The sequence below is a fragment of the Gallinula chloropus genome (assembly GCF_964237585.1).
Source record: "Gallinula chloropus genome assembly, chromosome: 1".
In the NCBI taxonomy this organism is placed as follows: Eukaryota; Metazoa; Chordata; class Aves; order Gruiformes; family Rallidae; genus Gallinula; species Gallinula chloropus.
Window position 1 is genome coordinate 98857769 of NC_140085.1, and position 14149 is coordinate 98871917.

The window sequence follows — 14149 nt, forward strand, 5'->3', positions numbered from 1 at the left end:
GGTACTGGAAGGCCATTTAGAAAGGTCCCCCCCAGAGCCTTCTCTTCTACAGGCTGAACAACGCCAACTCTCTCAGCCTATCTTCATAGGGGAGGTGCTCCAGCCCTTTGGTCATTTTTGTGGTCCTCTTCTGCATGTGCTCCAACAGGTTCATGTCCTTTTTGTGTTGAGGCCTCCCAAGCTGGACACAGTAGTCCAGTTGAGGTCTCACCAGAGTAAAGGAGCAGAATCACCTCTCTCAATCTGCTAGACACAGTTCTTTTGATGCAGCCCAGGATGCAGTTGGCCTTCTGGGCTGCAGATGCACACTGCTGGCTTGTCTCGAGCTTCTCATCCACATGTACTCCCAAGTCCTTTTCCTCAGGGCTGCTTTCAAGCACATCATCTCCTAACCAGTGTGGATAACACGGGTTGTTCCAACCCAGGTGCAGGACCCTGCATTTGGCTTTGTTGAACCTCATGAGATTCACATGGGCCCACTTGTCCAACATGTCTGTGTCCCTCTGGATGGCATCCTGTCCCTCTGGCACATTAACTTCACCACTCAGCTTGGCGTCAACAAAAAATTTGCTGAGGGTACACTCAATCCCACTATCAATATCATTAATAAAGATATTAAACAGCACCAGTCCCAGCACAGACCCCTGAGGAACACCACTTGTCACCAACTTCCATCTGGACTTCAAGCCATTGATCACCACCCTCTGAATGTGACCATCCAGCCAATTCCTTGTCTACTGAACAGTCCATACATCAAACCCATATCTCTCCAACTTAGAGAGAAGGATGTTGTGGGGGACATGTGTCAAAGGCCTTGCAGAAGTCCAGATACATGGCATCTTCCCTTGTCTACTGATGCATTTAGTGCATTGTAGAAAGCCATTAGGTTTTTCAGGCTGAACTTGCCCTCAGCCCAAGGGCAAGTGCCCAAATGTGCCTCAGCATAGCTTCTTGGAGGATCTGCTCCATGATCTCCCCAGGCACAGAGGTGAGGCTGAGAGGTCGGTAGTATCCAGGGTTCTCCTTTCTACCCTTTTAAAATATGGCCATGATGTTTCCTCTCTTCCAATCACTAGGGACTATAGCTGACCACCATAACTTTTCAAATATGATGGAGAGTGGCTTGGCAACTACATCAGCCTTCAGGACTCTCGGATGCATCTCATCGGGTCCCATTGACTTGTGTACATACTCTAGACACTGTCATAAGGTTGCTACCCCAAGTCCTTGACTAAAGATGAAAATCTAAATTTCACTGATATGGAAGCCTGTGGGACTGTGACTAACAGAAATCCTTTCCACCTATTCCAACAGGAAAAACACAAGTCAGATAAGTAAGGAAGTTACAGAAGACAGGAAATTGCAGTGTGTTTGAATGCTCAGAATTTAGATTGCTTTGGCTTTTTCTATCTAGAATCACATGAGCTACATTATGCAAGACTACCTGAATTCAGAAGCTCCTACAGACTTCAAAGCAGTACCAAGCAAGGTCAATGGTGATGTCTTCTACGTCACATACTCATTAAGACCTGCCTTCAGAAAAAAGCAGATACTAAATATCGAACTATTCTTACCTAGTGCACCTGCCTGCCTAGCCATGGCATCTGTCCATATTCTTTTTCTGTCTCTGTCATGGTTTAACCAAGCAGGCAGCTAAAGCAACCATACACAGCTGTTTCCTCATAAACCCCTCCCCATCCCACTCCCCAGATCACTGGGATGGGGGAGAAAAAAATCAAAAATTAAAAATGTAAAACGTATGGATTGAGATAAAGGCAGTTTAAAAGGGCAGAAAAAGAAAATAATAATAGTATACAAACCAAGCAATTAACAGTGCAATTTCTTACCACCCAAAGCTGATACCCAGATAGTTCCTAAGCTGCCCCATCTCCCAGAAACCCCTCAGTTATATGCAGAGCATGACACATCATATGGTATGTAATACCCCTTTGGGCACTTTGGGTCAGCTGCCCTGGATGTATACCCTACCAGCTTCTTGGGTGCCTCCCACCTTCTAGTTGGCAGGTCAGTGTGAGAAGCTGAAAAGTCCCTGACTGTCTGGCAACAGCTGAAATCATCCGTGTGCTATCAACTTTATCCCCATCCTATATCCAGATCACTGCACTGACCAGCTGCTAGGAAGAAAATTAAGTCTAACCCTGCCCAAACCAGGATGGTCTCCTCCTTTTAGGGAAGTGGATAAAAGATTTTGAAAAAAAAAAAAGAATTGCATAAGGAGAGGTTGATAATATGTGTGAGTTGAAAGGCAGTCTTATGCAGCTTTGAATACTTAAAGAATCAACAGCTCAAAGGAACAGGCAAATAATGTATGATTATTTATACATGTATATGCTAATAAGCATAAATATGTATGTCTTTATGAAACTATATATATGTATAGTTTTAGCGAAAAATCTTTTTTCAATTACATTATGAAGTTCTCCTACATACACATTAAGGTTAACAGAAAATTAGCGGCATTTTCAAAAAAAGATGAACTGGTGCAAAGACACTAGGAATTTGATTTAGAGTGTGAAACTTCCTATTTTCACACCTGCACAATTTTCCCCACTTCGTTAATTGAACAAAAGAATTCCACTTGGATTAAAATATTTCAGGTTTTCTGTTCTTACTGTATTTGATCATGAAAAATTACCTGACACACTAACATTTTGGAGAAAATCATATGCTATTTCCTTTACTAATGTTTTTAAACAAGAAGTATTAGCAATATAGCTACATATGCACTCAATAAATCATGGTATGGAATTCAGGGTCTAGAACACAACTTAAAAGAGAAAACTAACTGTACAATTCTGACAGCATGCCATCTACCGTTCTGTCTAATTTAAAATACAAAAGTGGGTGCCATTCCCACAGGGTTGAGGTCTTGGTATGCAAAAGGCACATACAAGTAGGTCCACTGATACACAGACTAGCATCTGTCTCTTCCAGATTATGCTTGAGTATGCAAAGGAATCAAATTCAAAGCACAGTCCAAATGCAGCTTTAGACTGTACACGGACTGCCTAAAGAGAAACTAATTAAGTGCAGCTATCCTTGCAAGGAAATATACCACAAATAAAGGAAACTGTCTGCAAGTTACCTACAAGAGTATGCAAGGCAGATGTAACTCAACACCTCCTTCGCCTTAATACTTATTGTTTGGAATATTGGGGGAGTGTGGGGGTGACAACAGTGATATTTTCTAGTCATTTCATATTTATAACAAAAAAAGTGTGTTGGGAAGAAAGAAGAAAAAAGTTGTTCCGAAGCTGTCATGCACATAGAGAAAAATTAATCATATTTTTTTTTCACATTTGTGTCCTATACTTTTAATACAGTATTTGGATTATGGCATCCAAAAAGGAAAGGGAAGAGAAGCCAAAACTCACACACACATAATGAAAAAGCTGTTTCAGGGGCCAACTAGTGGTACAATCCTGTTTATGTTATGCAGCAAGACTGTAATATTAACAGGATAGAGAGAAGGTAACCAATAAAGAAACAAAAGCATAACCTATTACCCCCAGGATTTTGGGAAAAAACATAAAGGTTTGATCAGGTAGAATGATGCATGGCTCTGAATATTCAGTCAGTCAAGGCACTTCCTTGAAATAAAAATTAGTTTGAAGAAGATGCTGTAAAAGACCAACTCCTGGCTTTATGCAGTACATCTGGGATTGCAGCTTTGGGGATTTGGTTTTGTCCCTGTATACAGCATGGGTTTTTTTTTCCATTTTGTTTTTTAAAGAATTCTAGAAGGATGTGTTTCTACCAGACAACAGATACATAAAAGAGTTGAAGCCATAGAACAATTGAAAGAATGGACTTCAAAAAGAAAGAAAGAAAAATAATAAAAAAGAGTGTAGTCTTGCTTTAATTAAAGAAAGTGGTAGGATGGAAATATAATGTACCATAGACTAAGCTGATTTTCTGGTATACAGGAGCAAGACACAAGAATAAGAGCAGCTTTCTTGAATTAGAGCAAGTATGACAGCAACAGTTGTATTTCTAAAGTGTGATTAACTAATAACTCTACAGCTAACCTTGTTACTAAAATTTAAAAGAATGCTTTGTCTCAGATGTCAGGGTTTGGCGGATTGGATTATTCCTCTGTTCTGCTAAAGGCTTGGTCATTTTGCATGCTGTAGAGAAGTAGATGGTATGTACTGGTCTGATGAAAGTCTTTTTAATAGTTATACCAGTGAATAACTATTTTTCTCATAATCAATATTAAGTGCCTTCCAGACATTAATGTATTGAAGTGACCAGTGCATCATCATGATGGTACATCACTGATACAGTGAAACTAGAATTTACTGTTCTAGAAACAAACTGAGAAAACTTGTAATCAGAAACAGCAAGTAAATGCAAGTCTGTGGAGAGAAACTTAACAGAATAGTCAGGAAGTGGAAAAGGACAAATTATGAAGAGGTTTGGGGATTTTTTTTTTCATTAATTTAAAACAGATATTTTAAAAGCTCAAGTTATCTAAAATATCAATCAAAAGGAAAAAGTGGCAGTTTCTGACATGAAAGCAGCCCTGTGGCTTCATTTTGAGTTGGCAGCAGCTTCTAGAATCATCTGAAGTGAGAGACACCTCTTCTGTCAGACCAAGAAGTGACTAATGTGACCAACAGCAGGTAGCTGCAGGTACACAACACATGACTAAGACATGACCTGTTACTCCTGAGAAATTCATAGTAAGTCCAGGCAGTCTGTAATTTTATCTTTAGGAAGCTAGCAAGTCACAGGTGGTCACTTAACTAAATGAAAAAATATATGTGGGACTAACGCCTGAAGCCTGAGCCCAGATCTGACTTGGGTATACCCAAGCAGTCATCTTCTTGCAGTATCACACTAAACTAAGCACAGTCCCAAATGAACTTGTGAGTCTCCTCACATGGGATTATTTCCCATCACTTTACAAGAGAACTTTAACACGCTGCTTAATGAGGTCTCTCTGTATTGCTTTGTTCTCCACCACAACCTGATCACAAGCCTCAAAGAGGTTTTGTGAGCCAGCTTTAGTTCTCTGCCACTAGAGCACAGCCCTCCCGTCATTGCCCGTTGTTGTCAGATACATTAAATATTAAGCAGCTTGCAGTTTCAACAAGAAAAAGGCGCCATCATCTTCAGAAAAATAATTTATTAAAACACTTCCTCACAGCAGGGAATAAAGCAAAAGCACTAAAGCAAGCTGTTAATGAGTTATATTGGGACATGTATTTCCATAGAAAGAAAAAACCCCAAAAACCTCTAAAGCCTTAAAAATTAAAAAGAAAAAAATAAGACTGTCAGTATAAAAGATTCCGCAGCAGGAAAACAATAAAAGAGTACTTAGGCACAAAAAGTAGGAAACAAGTCATTAACTATAAATATAGCTGCTTAAAAAGCATAAAGTCATAAACAAACAAATGCAAAATTTTTGTTGCATTCGTTTGAATCTGTCTTTTGAGGAACTGTTATTACAATGAGTGCTTTAAGTAAATGAGCAAATTTACAGCAACATTTTTAAATACAGAAGGCTGCAGTGACCAGCTCATGCTAGTATTTGATTACAATGTTCTTCTGAGGAGCTTGACTGATATTTCACTGAATTTGTAGATCTTCCTCTGAAGAGGAGATATATTGGACACTACTGTATAAAAAGGTGAGAAAAATGTATGTATTCTCTGCTATAGATACTGACATATCAAAAACAGATTTTAAATCAGGTAAGGGCTATAAAGAAGATAAGAAACCTGGGAAGGTGTCTAGGAATGCACCTGTTTTTTTTCCTTTAGTGGCGCCCTATACAGTCCAGACGCTTTTACATTGCACAGCATGACTGGATAGCGTGGCAGGGATAGTCTCTCCCTTCATTCGCATCAGGGCTGCACCAGCTTCACCACATAACAGCACAGCAGTACCATAACAGAGCCTTTGGCTTAGTATGTTATGAAACACAATTTATGCTGAAAAGTTATCTTGATCTGAGTAGGGTCCTCAGATTCCCACAGATTATGAAGAAAACACCAGCCTAACAGACCCTTTATTTTTATCCCACTGAGTATCTGCTGGCCAAAGCACCTGAAGGTCAGTCAGAAACCAGTTACTAAAGTGGTTTTCATGCAAAGACATCTCAAACATCAAGAAATATATGAAAAACATTACCAGCTTTGTATGCATTATCAAAACTAGACTGGAAAATGCAGCACAAAGTCATCTCTAGCCTGTTTCTTGGTACATCGTGGTTACATAGGGGTGCAAGAACTTTAGAACCTTGTTTGAGTTCCACCCAAAGTAGAAAGGTCACGGTAAACCACAGTTACATTTCACAGAAGACACTCTATGTGCTCATGCTGAGAAAAAGTGAAAACAAGTTTAAAATTTAAAGTTATCAGGAAACTCAACACAACACAGAATCCAGCTTGAGACAATCTTGTTCTGTCAAAGCCAATTGTGGTCAACAAAAAAAAAAACAACCAAGAAGTTTAAGTGTGTAATCTTTTTTCTTTCTCTTTAGATTAACTGTATTGTATTTCCCTATAAAGATCCAGATTTCATGGTCTAATCCTTCAGTTTGAAAGACAAGAGCTGACAGTCCTGTTGAGATCTTAGGAGTGGGTTGGTAGCAGAATTATGTGCATTCTATTGCTGCTGCAAGAAAGTGGACAAAGAGTTCTGGCATACATATGTATGGTATTAACAACAGGAAAAACAAACACACACACACAAAAAAGAGTATATCACATGCAATGTTTCATACTTCACATTCACATATTTCCAGTAGAAGACAGAATTTATGTCTGCCCAGCAGATTTATATTCTAATAGCTGAGATTCAGACAACTGAAAGGTAGAAAGAAAAAACCCCAAGGATGTCAAACATTTGTAGTGTGAACTAAAGGGCCACATAGCGAGTGCTCCAAAACATGTACAAGTTTATCAAGCCTGTCAACTATCAACCAAGTCAGGTCTGCCTGTATTAATGCTCTTATTTTCACTGGAAGAATCATTTCTGCCTAGCAAGGCATATGCATAAACTGGGTCTCTAAACAGAAGGTCAAGGAAAAGAGCATCTAGTTACTACTAAAAATCAATAACATCCTAAGAGAGTTTAGCAGCCAAATCAGTTCCGTGCCATACAGAAAATGAAAGTCATGTTAAGTTGACAGGCATTTTTCCACACATACAGTTCAGGGGTGCAATCATCACTGCAGGGATATTTCAGAATGTGCACAATGATTGATGCCACAGTTTTGAAATCCTGTTACACAAGGATTATATTCTGGGGGGGGTGAAGTGGTGGATTTATGTCATGAAACTATTCAATTTCTAAGAATTTGTGGTATGGATATACTATTAAGTGTCTTCGGTCAAGTAATTAAGCCACATTATTTGCTGATGAGTTCAGGATAATGACTGAGGAAAATAATGGAAACCTCCAAAGGCCATCCTGAAATAATCAGTAATTTAGTTCTTCTTCCCACAATCCTTCCCCCTCCAATAAGTGAAACTCTGCGGTAGTTTTAGCTTTTTGCCACCTTATTGCACAAAGTCAGAATAAGGCAGCAAGTATTTAAGATCATTTTACAGAAAAAAAAAAAAAAGACTTTTAAATCTGAACTGAAACAAAAAAAAAAACAACAACCCTTGTCTAACAGACTTTGAATGGTAAGACTGCTTAGTTTAAGAAGTTCCCATGTATGATCCTCCTAGTTAGTTTTAATAGTTTTAAGTCAAGAACATGACATTTAAAATAGGCAGTATACCGATATTCTCTAATTTATGTCAAGTCTTTAATGTGTTTTGCATGAAAATGCTACTAGAAAATCACTTGGCTCAGTGCCCAAGGTAATTACACTCCTTATACTGCTGTCTTGACTTGCTGCCAAAACTGGCAAAGTAGGCATTTCCCTCAGACAATGCTGTTAATGAAAACTGTCAAAGTCCTTTCAACACTCCTTATTTTGTTATACTTAAGTTGTCATCTCACTTGGGTGGCTTGCTAGACTTTTGTTCTCAACAATGTATTTCTTAGCAATATGCCTGTGCCTTAACAATAACACATTGAATTGTTTCCTATTCCTTGAAAACAGCACTCTTAACAAAAGAATCTTTCCCTTTGGTCTAGAGGAAAAAATAACACAAAACCAACAACTGAAAAAATCAAAATCCCCCCACACCTACTACCAAAAAAATAAAGGAAAAAATTCCCATCAAATCTTTAACCTTAGACTTGGAAGCTGGAGGCAGGAGGGCTACAGCAAGGGAGTTTTGACACTACTGATATTATGATACTAGGGGCCTGGCCTTAACGCAGCATAGACAGCCTTCTGTTACTGGATCTTGTGCTGGTTGGAGATTAGATTTTCTGATTTTCTTATCAGAAACAGAGAGGCACGGATGTCTACAAAGTCAGCTAGAGGAAAAGTAAAACAAAAAACAAAGCCAAAAACAAATAATAAAGCTCTACCAGCACCCAGCTGGGCATTCTTGAGATATTGATATAAGAACTGATCATAGCAATGAAGCAGCACACCTTCCTGCAGCCATGAAGAATCACTGAAGCATGAGGATGTCCTATTAGCCCTGCTTGTAGAAGTCAAATTTTCTAGACTGCGCACCTTCCCCTTTCCAGGAAAGAAGATAATTTTTTTTGAGATTGTATGGGTGTGCTAATACATTACATGTTTTCTCTCACCTATGAGAGTTGCAATATGAAGCCCTATCATGGAAATCCTGGAAATGAACCTGTGAAATGACAATGAGATAGACATCAGTGAACACAAGAGATGATTCCTCAAAGGATCCAACAGCTTTTGCTTGATTGCCTGCAAATTCTTCAGCTCTGGCTCCTGTAAAAGCTTGGGCTCTTGCATTCGCCCCTGTCCTGCTGCAGGGCTGAAAACACCTCCCCTCAGATAGGAGCAATTCCTGAGAACTCCACGAAGTTAATGCTGTAAACTTATCTGAGTAAGGTGGCTATCTACAGCTTTTCTGCAGCAAGGAAGCATTTGGCCTTAGCCTGATTGCAAATATTTCTGAATCAGCTAAAAGAAATATCAGATGGCATCTGTAGCCTTTAGTTCCCCGGAGGAATGAGATATGCTACAATGCAGGTGCACTGTGAGGAAGTGCTCACTTTCCTGACATCTGGATAAAAAGACAACTCTGTTTACTAGAGCAACCAAGTGCACCATTCACACAAAGAATGTTTGTCAGACTGTCTTGAGGAGAAAAAGCATGGCTGTGCTCATATTCAATCAAATTGGAGGCATGAAAGCCACAGGAGGATGGTGGCTAGAGGCTGAGCATCTGTCTCACACAATCTGAGCACCATGGAAGAAAGAAAAAGGGCAGGGGGGATAGAAAAACAACCCACTGACTTGACAACTGTATCAGAACAGACGAGTACTAAAATCACTTCCTCTCAATCCAGCATGTCACTAGCACAGGTTATCATTCTTCTGTTTTTCATGTCTGCAGAAAGAATTAACCACAGCTATGTAAGACCACAATACCACTCTGGTATCCAAGTTTTCCTACAAGCTCACATCTGCTGATGTTACACTAACAAGAAATGCAAGCACCAATCCAGGACCCACTACACTTGCCAGCATTCCTTGTCTATTCTCTGACAGGAACTCTGACTGCAGGAAAAAACAGGTATGTTGATAATATTGACGAATGGAAAACACTTTTGGTTTTTTAAACAATTCGACTAATTTCTGAGCTATCTACTACTACATTAAAAAAATTAAAATATTTGAATGAAGTAATTTGAAGACAGTAGGAAAAAAATAAGTATACTAATAAGCTTTCTTTCCTGTGGCCACATAGAATCTCACTGACACGTGAATAGAGAATATAATTTATATACTAAAACTACAGCAAAAGACAAAATGTGAATTGGGATAAATGAAGAAAGTTGCATTTTTAATTTTAATATTTTTGTTATGCCATTAGAAAAATCAATACAAAGAAACAATAAATAACATCAATATAAGTTCAAGTACATTTTAGAAAGACTGTCAAGTGAAATGTAAATTGTCCTCCGAACCTTACAGTGTATGAAGGGCATGTTTTCAGAAGAAAAAAAGTTAACTTCTTTATCAAAATAAAGTTAGCATTGGAAGAAATCTTATTTTGCTACAAGTGACTGGAAGAATGCAAGATGATGTAACCAAGGCAATCATTTGCATTTTTCAGTGCTGCAGGTGGTATCACCACCTCAGCCTACTCACCACATTTCATCACTGCACTTCCAAATCCAAGGTCTTGAAATGCAAAGAGAAATAACATCACTATTTCTGTTTTTACACTAGCAAACAAACCTCAAAACATGGATTGATTTCCCACTATTTTTCTTCAGGCTGCCTATGTTCATTCAGGTTTCTTATCCATTCCTTCTTTTCTGCTTTTCTCTTCAGATGCACTTTAAGACTTTTCTGGGTGCAATTTACCAATTCAAAAATGATATTCACACAAACTGCTAGTAGGAAAAGTCTTAGAACCAAGAGAATAGTTAGAAGAAAGTAAAAGCCCTCCAAGTACCCCAGAGCAGAAAGAGAAAAGGAATTTTGAAGTAAGCTATTTATTGCTCCTGTAATGCTTTCAAAACCAAAAGGAAAGTAAAAGAAACAGTTGCAGTTTCCTGTTCCTGCTTTTCCTTCTCTCTATTCCCTTACTTGTTACCCTCAGTCTCAAAAAACAAGACCATGGAACTGTAATCTGAAAAATTAAACAAAGAGAAACAGATAGTACTCAAAAGATTTAATAAGTGAAATTTGCCTCCTTCCTTTAAAAATATTCTACATAAAGGAAGATACAAGTCCATCAAAATTAGCACTGTTCTAGATTGAACAAATTACTTAAGCAATTTGCTAGTTTACTGATATCAACCGTTACATAGCTCTTTGCAAAGCACAAAGCTGCAAGAGGTTTAAGGAACCTAGACTTAGATTGCTTAGAGAGAGGTTGTGGAAATCCCATCCCTAAAAGCATTCATGGCCAGGCTGGATGGGGCTTTGGGCAACCTGATCTAGTAAAGGGTGTCCCTGCCCATGTCAGGGGGGTGGAACTAGATGATCTTTGAGGTGCCTTCCAACCCAAAGCATTCTGGGGTTCTATGATTCTATTTTGGAAGTAGATATTTTTAGGACTTTACAGAAGTATTTTTGGAAGAAAAAATCAAAACCTCGGGGTCGTTTGCTCACGCATTTAGGCCTACTGGTACAATCTCAAAAAAGAGTAGAACTACCTTCTTTTTATTACACTAGCAAGAGACCTACACATCAAGAAAATATAGTTCTACTCTTGTTGCAAAGCTAGTTACAAGCATTCAGTTCCTGCCTAGCCTACTCCTACAGAACCAATAGCAGTTAAAATAATCTTTTAAAGTATGACTTAAAGTATTTGTAGGATACATATTTATAGTCCCAAGTTGTAGCATGTTTATCTTTACAGAAGGCAAAGGTAACACATACAAACAGACACATTAGACTCGCTATTAAAATAATAAACAGCAAGGTCAAGTCGTATCTTTCTCTACTGCTTGTGGTCTTGACACCCTATAGAAAACTCTATATTTGCTTTGTTCACACTTAGAAGGCACTTGTTTTCAATTCTGTAAACTAAACCCTGAACTTACGTTTAAGAAAAACCACCAAAAATTCCATAGCTACTGTATACTCACTATGCCACGTAAAACCCCCTAAATTTCTTTGTATGCCCTTAACTTCACTCCTATTTTTTTTTTATTTTCTGAAAATACCTTATTTAAAACAATTGCTTATAGATATCTTTTCAACCCAACTCAGACTTCTTTCTGCAGCTTGCTTGGAGACAAGTTTTGTTTTATCACAGAGATCAAATCTACCTGAGAAGTCAAAAACTTGAGATAGCAGTCACCTGAGGGTTGGGTTTTTTTGGCAGTATGTGTCAGCAACTTCAGTTAATTATCTTGTTTGAGCATTTATCCTGATTGCCCCATATCTACCTCAGGCTAAAATGTCTGGAGGGAGGGAAGAGTGAGGTTCTTGTGCTTTGCAACTGCAGAAGCCTTTCTTGGTAAAAAGAGTGAATTTCTAATACAGGTAACTTTCTGTCCTTAGTTGTTGGTACTACCAACTGCTGTCTGGTTCTGTTGCTTTTTCTCAGAAAGGTTTCTTGATTTTCTATCCTGGTGAGGGGGTTTTTTGCAGTGAAGCTTGGGGGTGTTTCATGCTGTAATAGAGACTAGCTGTTTCTAGTTGTGGCCTTAGTTATGCTAGGTATTAGAAATCAAGCTGTATTTCTTAAGGAAATGGTAAGATGAAAGCTCCTTAAATGTCTTTCCTCTCCTATGTATGTTGCATGTCAAAAGACTATTAGTTGAGGGTAAGGGGTAGGGAGAGACACAGGTGACACATGTTATTATGGCAGTTATGTGCCCACTTAGCAAGTAGTTATGCATTTGTTTAGTGTTACTGGCTATTCTATTAACACATCAACAAGTTTTTTCATAGTGAAGTCTGCATAGGAGAAATGCTTTTGGGATCAGTATTCTGCAATAAGCAGCAGATAAGTTTATAAGATTTTTTCTTCAGTTATTAGTAGTAAAATTTATAGGGGGTTTCTGAGGTTCAATTGTTTCAAGATTGGTGTACATCAAAGCTTCATATTGCATATTTAAATGCAGGGCTATTCCACAGGATACGACTTAATTAATATTTCACTTTAAACTAAACTGAGACTATCTTGAGATAGTGTAAATAGCACTTTCAGTGTTTCTGAGCAGCTCTAAATCGATACTTGTCATTTTACTTCTAATGCAATTCTGTCTCCAGGATGGGCAACCTTACAAGAATTTATTGTAACTTCACACTTAATTCATAAGGAAATCACATATTTTTCTTTTTTGAACATCCTTCAGTACCCAAGCCTATGCCCATTTTTTTCAGGAAGACAGAAATATTCCTAGATCCATGGAAAATTTAGATCTTTTAGAAATCATCTAGATAATGGACTATAGGTAACCAAGTTTTATATATGGAAATTGACAAAATGTAGGAAATGCTTAAAATGTGGAGTCAAATTCACTCATCTAAGTGTTTTACATCTCAAAAGATTTTGTGAGTTAGACACCTGAGTGGTCAGGTGGGTTTTGAACAATGAGCCAGGGTTGATGAGAAAAAAATTTAAAATTTGTCACATAATTATTTTTGAAATAGTATCCTACTTGAATTCTATCATCTCATGTGCTGTTATCTCAAGTATACAACTTCCAGAAGCCGTCTTATGTATGGATTTTTCAGCTTTTTGACTAGTAATTGCCTGTGCATCAATTTATGCTTGAAAATCCCTATAGAAAAACAGGATATAGTTCCAGTATTTCAGGGCTGCTGCAGAAAATAGAGGAAGCTGATCTATTACACATAATGATTTGTCAAATGGCAGCCTGGTTATCTGGCAAAAAGTACAAGATTACTACTGCCAGAATATGCATGAGATTTGTTTCTTTCATAATTTCAGTGAAAGTTAAATATCAATAGTATAGACATATAAGATTAATTGTTTAGGATAATGCACACCTGGGGTTATTTTCTTGAGTGATGGCTCTAGAAAATTTGCACTGTGTCTTGGAATGTATATCTTTGTTGGTGGTGGTATGTCTTCAGAAATGAATAGGAAGTATTTCTAATAGTGTATAGCAATTGAAGTGAAAAGAATAGCACCCTTGCTTTTAAAGGTGCCACTGGAAAATCATACTGAAGCATGAATGGAATATAGTATCACAGTTATCTCCTATCTCTTACAGTGCTACTTACTAGCATAATCTGGACTTTGTGGTAAACTAGATGAATGCAAACTTCCTAAATAGCCTTTTATAACTCTATGTTCAAAACTTCCGAGTGCTTAATGAGAGGGGGAGAGGAGAGACAGTTTTGGTCTCCACAAGCATTCCCCAATTTATGTTATATGCAACTTAAATTGATTTCTAAAAGCATCATTAAATTGGGCTATGGACTTAAACTGATTCACAGATGACTGTGTACTCACTCATAATCCAAGCCAGCTGGAAGCTCTGTGGCTTCTGCTAGTTTTGGCTGAGGCCAAGTTAATAAGCCCTGTTCGGTAGCAGAATATATTAGATAGGTTATGGCACCAGAATAATGAGA